Source organism: Ornithodoros turicata, chromosome 1, assembly GCF_037126465.1.
Source record: "Ornithodoros turicata isolate Travis chromosome 1, ASM3712646v1, whole genome shotgun sequence".
Classification (NCBI taxonomy): Eukaryota; Metazoa; Arthropoda; class Arachnida; order Ixodida; family Argasidae; genus Ornithodoros; species Ornithodoros turicata.
This window is the reverse complement of record NC_088201.1, coordinates 1,930,573-1,939,312: the sequence shown is the minus strand read 5'-3', so window position 1 is coordinate 1,939,312 and position 8,740 is coordinate 1,930,573. Positions and strand designations below refer to the sequence as shown.

The 8,740-nt window shown below is 43.4% G+C and overlaps 1 protein-coding gene across 1 annotated transcript in view; it reads left to right on the top strand.

Moving 5' to 3' along the window:
- Positions 1-656: 656 nt before the first annotated feature.
- LOC135377286 (fibroblast growth factor receptor 2-like) overlaps positions 657-8,740 on the top strand; it is a 57,567-nt gene continuing 49,483 nt past the window's right edge. Inside the window, exon 1 of the mRNA XM_064609605.1 lies at positions 657-770. The gene's annotated coding sequence lies outside the window, so the exon portion shown is untranslated. The remainder of the gene's footprint in view (positions 771-8,740) is intronic.

Below are 8,740 nucleotides of genomic sequence, written 5' to 3'. Positions count from 1 at the left end.
TCTTTGATACTTTGTGACGCTCTTTGTTGTTTTTCTGCATTCAGATTTCGAAGTACTCTCCTACTCTGTTGCTTTTGGGGCTAAGTTTTGTGATGATGTTTTCGTCCACTCAATTTCAAGGTGTATAGATTTGTGTAGCTTCCTTTTCTTTTTCTGAATGACGAGTCCTAGAGTAGCCAGTCCCGAGTGGCTCGAGACTAACATCTCCATTTTTTTTTCTTTTACAAATCAATCAATCAACGCTAAAGCCTTTCCCATTTCATCGTATCGTTTTCGGCTTCCGATCTGATCCGAAGAATTGTACCTAACGATTTCTCTCGAACCTCCGATTCCTGACGGGGCAAAAAAGGAAAACACCCAAGGGAACAAAATGCAGTTGAGCATTAAAAAAAAAAAATTGAAAATTTTGAGGTATCGTAAGAAATTATTTCGGTCAGGTGTCGCTTTAGTTAGAATCGTCAACTCTTCGATGAAAAACTGTTTCGGTCAACATAAAAGCGAACCAACTGGCGTAAAAATGACGAAGAAAGCGCGTCAGACGCTCTTTCGGGGGACCCCAGGGTGCGCGTAACGGGACCTGCATCTTCCATCTGGGATGCGAGAGAAGGCTCTCTGACGTCAGGACCTTCCTCCTCCGGGGCAGTCCGTTGCTAGTGGGTCCTCCTCAGTTGGCTTTCTGTCGGTTCCGCCGTCGGCCGCTTCGCTCGATTTTCCGAGGCCAGGATTGACGCGCTTTCACTGTCTGGAATACCGCTCGTCGCCGACATCCAGTGAGTACTCTTTCCCGCTTAAGGTTCAGGGAGAAGGAAAATGTGGGACCTGTGGGAAAGCGATCTGTCCCACGCCGGTGCCCTATACACCGAAGCTTGTCTTTTCTCTGAGAATATATGTTTTACCCCAACCGTGAAAAGCCTCGTAAGAACTCTGTGTTGAAGCCTTTGTTCACTGTATATAGTCACTTTTCTGCTCGCAACATTTGATCCTCTATGTTTTCTTTTTCTTCTTCTTCTTTTTTTCTAGTCGCAATGTCAAGAACGTTTCGATTTTTTCGCTGCTTCACCGGTGAAATTTGTATGGCTGATAATATGGCGATTTTAAACCAGTCTCTAAACCAACTTAACCCGAAGCAACGCGAAATGCGTTCAGTGTTCTACGATAGCCTTAATATTTTACTTTAATATTACATATATACTTTATAATAATAATAATAATAATATATACTGGGAAAATAGTGAGTTGAACAGTCTCCGTTGCTCGCGACATGTTTGTATTTTTCATCCAGTTTAACGTTCAATCGACAAGTCTTCAACGTGACAGCGTAGATAATGCTTACTCATCTCAGTCTCCTTTGATTGCTTGGAAAGGCACGTTAGCCTCGAGATGCCAAGTTTTAGGGGAACAAAAAAGGTCTGCCTTTGTAATTTTTTCCCCCCTTGTCAAGTTATTACTATTACGCGGGAGAGCGAGATTGTTAAATTAATTTCAACGTTAAATGTTGTACACTTAATTAAATTAATTAAGTGTGCAGCACTGCGTGATCAACTTTTCGACGCAGAGATATGACATAATTATTTGTGGCAGGCTTTGGGCATTTCATTTTCTTGCTTATGGAAACGTAGAGCGACTTTTGGTAAGAATGGGAGGACTTATTGTTACACTGCTCCGCATTCTTAACTGTATTAATAATCCCATACAAAATATTAACAATGTCCATCCGCTCCCTCGTCTCACAACCTGAATTTTCATTTTGTGGCGTAATAAATAAATATGTCGTCTGTTCAAAATGACTGGTTTTATAACAAAAAAAAAAAAAAAGTAAAATGCTAACATATTTGAAACTTAGTCGAAACAGTCTCTTTCCGAAGCCAGACGCTTACTTTCACGCAGCTGTTTCAATTGCATTTAGATTTTTGCGTCTGTTTCCTCTTTTCGAAAATCAAAATGCAAATGAAACAAGAAAACAATTGGGATGTTGCAGATGTGACGACGCAGGGCTACTTCCAAAGAGGACTCGAAAAAGTGTTTTCAACAATGGACTCAGCGCTAATTTTCAAATCTGGAAGTAACGAAATTTTTAAATTATAAATCCAGCCCGGATACTTTTTGTGCGGACCTATTCCTAAAATATCAGTCACGCTATAAACCTTTTAATTATCGCAGAAACGAACCCATCATCAACATTACCATAGTCATCGGCATTCTTCTATGAATCGATTTACGCGCAATATTTTCCGTCACAGTTTGAACCGTCTTGCGTAAAGTGACGTTCTCGAAATATGGCATTTTATCTGGCTGATGAGGTTAGCCCGTAGTGTGGGTAGTCTGACGGTCATTAGAACTAATACGCTTGTCGACTTCAAGCAATAATTAGGCTGGTTGGTACGTATTCAAGTAGTCAGGACACACTGGGCTTGATCATCATCATCATCACATTCGGTGTTCCTTCATGTACTGCGCAAATATCTCCGTAATTCTCCTACGTTCTAAAAAGGCGGAAACTTGGAAGCCCTCTAGGAGTGACTTGACGATTGGGAGAGAGTTCATTCTGGTAAAGATCATTCTAATATCGACACGTATGCCAAACGGGGAAAATAATGGGGTTCGAGTGAAAGAGAACAAATTCGGGTGTCAGGGACCTCTGCTTAACTTGAACAGGTTCAAAAAATGGTTATGCGTGGCGCATAATCGTGTTTACTTGGCACAGCGAGCCTCTTCGTAAATGTCAAATTACTAGCCTGGTAATAGTAGATAATTAAAGACATCCGACTGGTTCCTTTCGGAGAACAGCCCAGGGTAGTCTAAATTTAGTCCACAGTTTACTCTTTTGAAAATATAAACAGGACATGGGCAACCTGGCCAAAAATACACCGGCCAGCTCGGCAGCGGATAGACTTCTTTGTATAGACCAAAGTTTTCGCCGTCTCCACTGCGCGGCCATTGTGTAGCGACTGGGGCGCCATCGTGCGGGTATTTCCTGCGGGGACTGCGGGCGCGGTCCATTGGCGAAGGCTCGGGATATGGATCGTTGTTCGGGCGCCCCGTTGCCTTTAGAGATGCATAAGTGGATGTTTTTATGCGCGTGAAATGCGTTTTGTAATATACTTGGAAACCGAAGTCATCAAAGGGTTTGGCATCTTGTAAACTTTTGAAGGTACCGCAGGCGCTACATGCATTTTCTAGTTTGTTGAACTATACATCGAACATAGTTATGTTTTCTGTATGTGTGTTTTTCTATGTACATGTGGCGTAGTCTTAAAGCAAAGTTTTTGCAGCGTGGGGCGAGGGACTACAACATTGCGGCTAGTATTCAGTAGACTACATGAGATGCCTTTCTTAAGTATCGCTGTTCTTGACTAGCAGAATATTCCTGTCAGATACGAACACTTATTCAGTTATAAGTGTTCGTATCTGTGTTCGGTAGAAGTGTTCTTATAAGTTCGTATAAGTGTTCTTAAGTGTGCGCGCTTAAGAGCATTTACATTTGTCTCGCAGGAATGCTTGCTGGTGTTGCAGTGAACAAAACGATGACTGCTTTAGAATAAAATAAAATAGAAATATAAAGAAAAAAAAATGGAAACGTAGGTCGCTTTAGAGAATTAAATAGGCACGCATGTTAAGCAGGGATCCCGCACTCTAACAGTATAATATCAACAGCATCATTATTTCTGATTGTTGTTAATAGTTGATGGTAGAACAGGTTGTTGTTAGCTCATAATGCCCCATACTTGGATTTTTTATTATATGTTTTTATGGATATGTTCTTGGTTGAAAAAAAAAAAAAAAGTCCTCCAACCGACTGGCATAAAAGGGCAAACTTGCTCACTCATAGCCGCGCTCCAACGCTACACTCTAAAAACAGTACTTCACCGCATAGCACGTTGTGAGCCAGCAATTGCCACGAATGATAGCGTTATCGCTTCCAGTGATTCGAAGAGAGAGGTGGGCGTACGCCTTTTTGTGGCAATTTGGATATATGAAAATTGCCACAAAAAGGTGTACGTCCCCGTCTCTCTTAGAATCAGAAGCGATAACCCTATCATACCAGGCAGTGGTTGGCCCACAGCGTGCTATGCGATGAAGTACTGTTTTTAGAGACGCTTTCAGACATATGTCGGCACAGTTCCCTTAGAAGTCGGCCCAGGACGCACATTCCCCCAGGGCGTGAGTCGTGACGTTGCCCACATACGTGAGGCCGACAACGGCAAGCCCTATCACCACCACCACCACCACTGTTTTTAGAGTGTATGAGTACTGCTTGAGGGGGGGGGGGGGGATATGTTTATTAAGAAAAAAAGAAAGGAAAGGTTAGCCAGGCAAAGAGCCGGCTTGCTATTCCGAAAAAAAATGAAAAAGGGGGAAGGGGAAAACGAAAAAGAAGGAAGGAGAAAGAAAAAAACAAAAAGGGGAATCAAAAAAGAAAAGAAAGGAAAAAGAAAAAGGGGGAATCGAAACAAAGGAAGGAGAGAAAAACAAAAAGCAACAAAAAGAAAAAGAAAGGAAACAAGAAACAAAAAGAAAGAAAATGAAAAGAGAAATAAAAAGAAACAAAACGAAAGGAAAAGGAAAGAAAGAAAGAAAGAAGAGAATAAACACTAGCACAACGTTACATGCAGTTCACGAGTCCTGAGACTCGGAGAGTACTGCTTGGACTTCTCACAAACTCTGGCAGGGACTGCCCTTGATCTTAACTTTCGGCCGTCATCATTCCTTCATCTGTTATCACATCATCTCATCTCATCCCGGCTACAGTCGTGACGCAGCACACATACGTGAGACCAACAACGGCGAGCCGGTTCCACACTCTTAAAAATGAACTTCACCGCATAGCACGCTCGTAGCCAACCATCATGTCGAATGATATCGCTATCTGCCCTGATTTGTTGAAAACGGGAGGCGTACGCCTTCTTTGCGACACTTATGCTGTTCATAGTTGACACAAAAAAGGCTTAGGCCTCCCGTTTTCAAGGAATCGGGGCAGATAACGGTATCATTCGAGATGATGTGGTTGGCTAGGAGCGTGCTATGCGGCGAAGTTCATTTCTAAGAGCGTAGGAAGAGGCTGCAGCAAGCGGATATCATTACATCATGTCGTCGTCCAAGTTTTGACGTCAGAGGAGCTATTTCTATTGGTTCTCGGAAGCAAGTGTGGCCTCATAGCCGTTTCAGCGCGTCCCTCCTTTTCTGTGTACTCCTGAAATTCAAGCGGGCATGGAAATGAGCGTCTCTTAGCGTCAAAAGGAGCGGCCACGATTCTATTAGGCCAAGAGTTCTACGTTGACTTAATTAATTCTTTTGGCGTCGCATGTTCATAGTCCACATTATGAGATGGACCAACTATCCGGTCCCTCGTGTCGTTTGGAGGCCTATAAATAAATCCCTTCCGAAGGACTCAAAGGAAATTAGTTGAGAATAGAAACAGATCAACGCACAGAATGACGTAATTAAAAACAACAACAAGTTTATTTTGATTGATTGATTGGTAAATTAAAAAAAAAGATTATTTGAATGATGATAATCATCGCCAGGGGCAATACTCTACGCGCCGTTGCTGGCGTCGCCTCACAGTGAGGACCCCTAAAAATACAATCAGCGAGTGCTTCGAATTCCAAGAGAGACGAGATATGAGAGAGATATGATAATTAAGGCACTAACAGGGAGCGCTCTTGACCACGCAGTATGTCAATCATGATCGCGTATCATATCGCTCTGTCTCCCGATAACCTCGGAAAGGGGATGCACCACATTTTATGTGTGATGTGATGCGATAAAAAAAGAAAAGAAAATGGGGATGTGAGGTTCGACGAAGTCGAACTGGCTGCCCCAGGACTCTACCCCCAGTACACTTACACACAGAAAGTCGAAACAGATGATGAGAAGACAAAGATATGATAATGTAATTCAAGATGTAGTTCAAAGGTTTCGACAAAAAGAGAGTAAAATGTCGCTGGGGGCACACACAGCACACATTCAGCGTGTCAGCTTATGGACAAATCTATGACACTTTTTGTGCACGAACTTTCTTTCCATTCGGAAGATCAAACGACACGTTTCAGAAGCTTGGTTGGCCAACGATTGGGTTCTGGTAGGGTACAGAGTAAAACGAGGAAAATTCACTAGGTTTATGTGAGAAAAAAAAGAGAGAAAGTTAATAGCCTATTTGTGGTGGTGGCGCAGTGGCGTAGCCAGACCTCCAAGGTAGGGGGGGCTCGATACGAAAACTCGCCCCCCCCCCCCCCGCTGATCCTGTGTCGACAACACACACATACTTGTGCACACTGCAACCTGAGGATTAAAAAAAGGAAGGAAAATACTTGATTAGGACGTTCACAGTACGATTACATGTATAGGCTGTCATGACCAATGAGGTGGTGTCACGAGATTGGAAGTATTTTGAAAAGCTCATACTTTGAAAACCATTCAAAAGTGCTTCTTAGATAGACGCCCATGAACTGCAAGAACTTTCGCTATCGTCACACTGGTCCCCCCCACATATATTATGTTCTCGGATTTGCACGATTTGTGTGGGTCGGTCCGTGGCAGGTAGGGGGGGCTCGAGCCCCCCCTAGCCCCCCCGTGGCTACGCCACTGTGGTGGCGGCACAGCAGTATAGGAATCGCCAAGACTGTAGCTGGTGACAGTGTGGTAGTCAGAAAATATTTTGCGGGGGTCTATGGGGACTGTATACATCAGGGGAGGGGGATTTCCCCTCGTTTTTCTCCCCCAAATGCTACCAAAGGTACAATTTCGGGTTCAATCCCCCCCCCCCCCCCCCGAGCCCAGCCCCCCTGGCTACGCCCCCTGCTGGTGACAAGAAAATCAGTGGAACGTTAGTCTCGGTCGTCATTTGGAGCGCGTATACTAGTATTGTGAACAGCGATCATTTCACAAATCTTATATCTATAAAGTTTGTTTGACGTCGTCTACGTGCTTTCACCCTGAACCAAAGAATCGTTCAGGGTAGTGCAACCTGGGCTCTTCATTGTCACCAGAACTCCCCCAATAAGCTGTGCAAAGTTGCTAAAAACAGTGACCACTCACCACCAGCGAGTGAATGAAGCCACGCTGCGTGAAGGAAAAATGGGCCTCTATGGCCGCTGCTTTTATTCGGATAAAGTACTACTCATTCCAAAATATTTGGTGCTTGAGAGGCGACGGACGCAGGTTTTGACCAAGTCTGACCAAGTCTTGCGAAACCTTGAAACTTGCCTTCGTCTCATCTCGTAACTGCCTAACATCTTATGAAGTTAAAAGGAAAATCATGGAAAAATCGAGGAAAATCGAACATTTCGTGCCTCTCGGTTTCCTCTATGTATAGTATCAACATATTCATCGCCACACAAAAAACAAACCTAAAGATTAGCCCTTTTCTAATTAACAGAACGACAGCCCCCTTTTTCTGCATATAGGATATCGAATGATCTCTGTGTCAAGTGATATTTGCTGCCCCTCGAGATGAATTCAGATAAAAAATAATATCAAAAATCGGGACAGTGTAAAGAACTGTGTGCTGCTCTAGCATTGGTTCACTTTTCAACTGGCATCGTGATTCTGAATAACCAACTTGATTCTTTTGGAACTCAACTAACTTGCGTTGCCATCCTGTGACCTTTAACAGAAAAAGTGTGCGCGCGCATCTGTCGTGTGTATGCAGATAACGATCGCCATTTGAAAGCAACACAAAAAGTTGACGTGCCTGTTCACCTCAGCCAATCGCCCTGGAGAGTTTTCGTTGCTACGGAAACATCGTCTACCTTTATTTCATTGATCGTGGTTTTCGCAAGGCTATATTGTCAGTGAATTAAGCATTGTGATCGAAAGAGGGGGACCCACAAAATGCGTCGTCTAATTCCATCTGTGGTTTTCTTTCGCTCTTAAAACAGAGTTTCACCACGTAGCACGCTGACTGAGTCCAACCGTTGTACGCAGAGTGATACCTTTATCACTCGCAAGTTGTGGAATGCACGGGGCGTACCCCTTTTTGTGACAATTAACGAAACTTCATAAGTGCCTCCTGTTTTCAACAAATCGGGATAAAGAACGATGTTATTCGGGATTGCGGTTGGCTAGCTATGCAGTGTGTTTGGATGACAGTTTCCTCTCACTTTCTTCTGTCCACCTGCGCTAATTTACTAGTACAATTTCTTGGCGGAATAAAGATATTTCCGTTGTTTTTCATTTCCTTTCTCTCTCAACTTTGCGGCTTTAAAAAAAAAAAAAAAAAAAAAAACGATAGACCAATATGCGGTACACTCTTAGAAATAAACTTCACCGCATAGCACACTCGTAGCCAACCATAATCTCGAATGATATCGTTATCTACCCTGATTCGTTGGAAACGGGAGGCGTACGCCATTTTTGTGACACTTATGCTGCCGATAATTGTCACAACAAGGCGTACGCCTCCCGTTCTCAACAAATCAGAACAGATTACGATATCGTTCGAGATTATGGTTAGCTACGAGTGTGCTATGCTGTGAAGTTCATTTCTAAGAGTGTCGGTATTGAAAGCGACCACGAAGTAAAATAAATAAATAAATTTGATGCGTGCAAGCAGAAGCCAGATGAAATGTGCGTTTCCGGCCAGCGGAAACATTGGGCGTACGTACAACAAAAATGCCTTCTCATCTTTATGCATGACCTTTCGTCCTTCTGTTGAGGGGCCACCACCCGACTGGTTCCCCAACTGAGGGATAACGACAGGCACTGGCACTCAACGAATGATAACCTTTTCGCTTGGGAT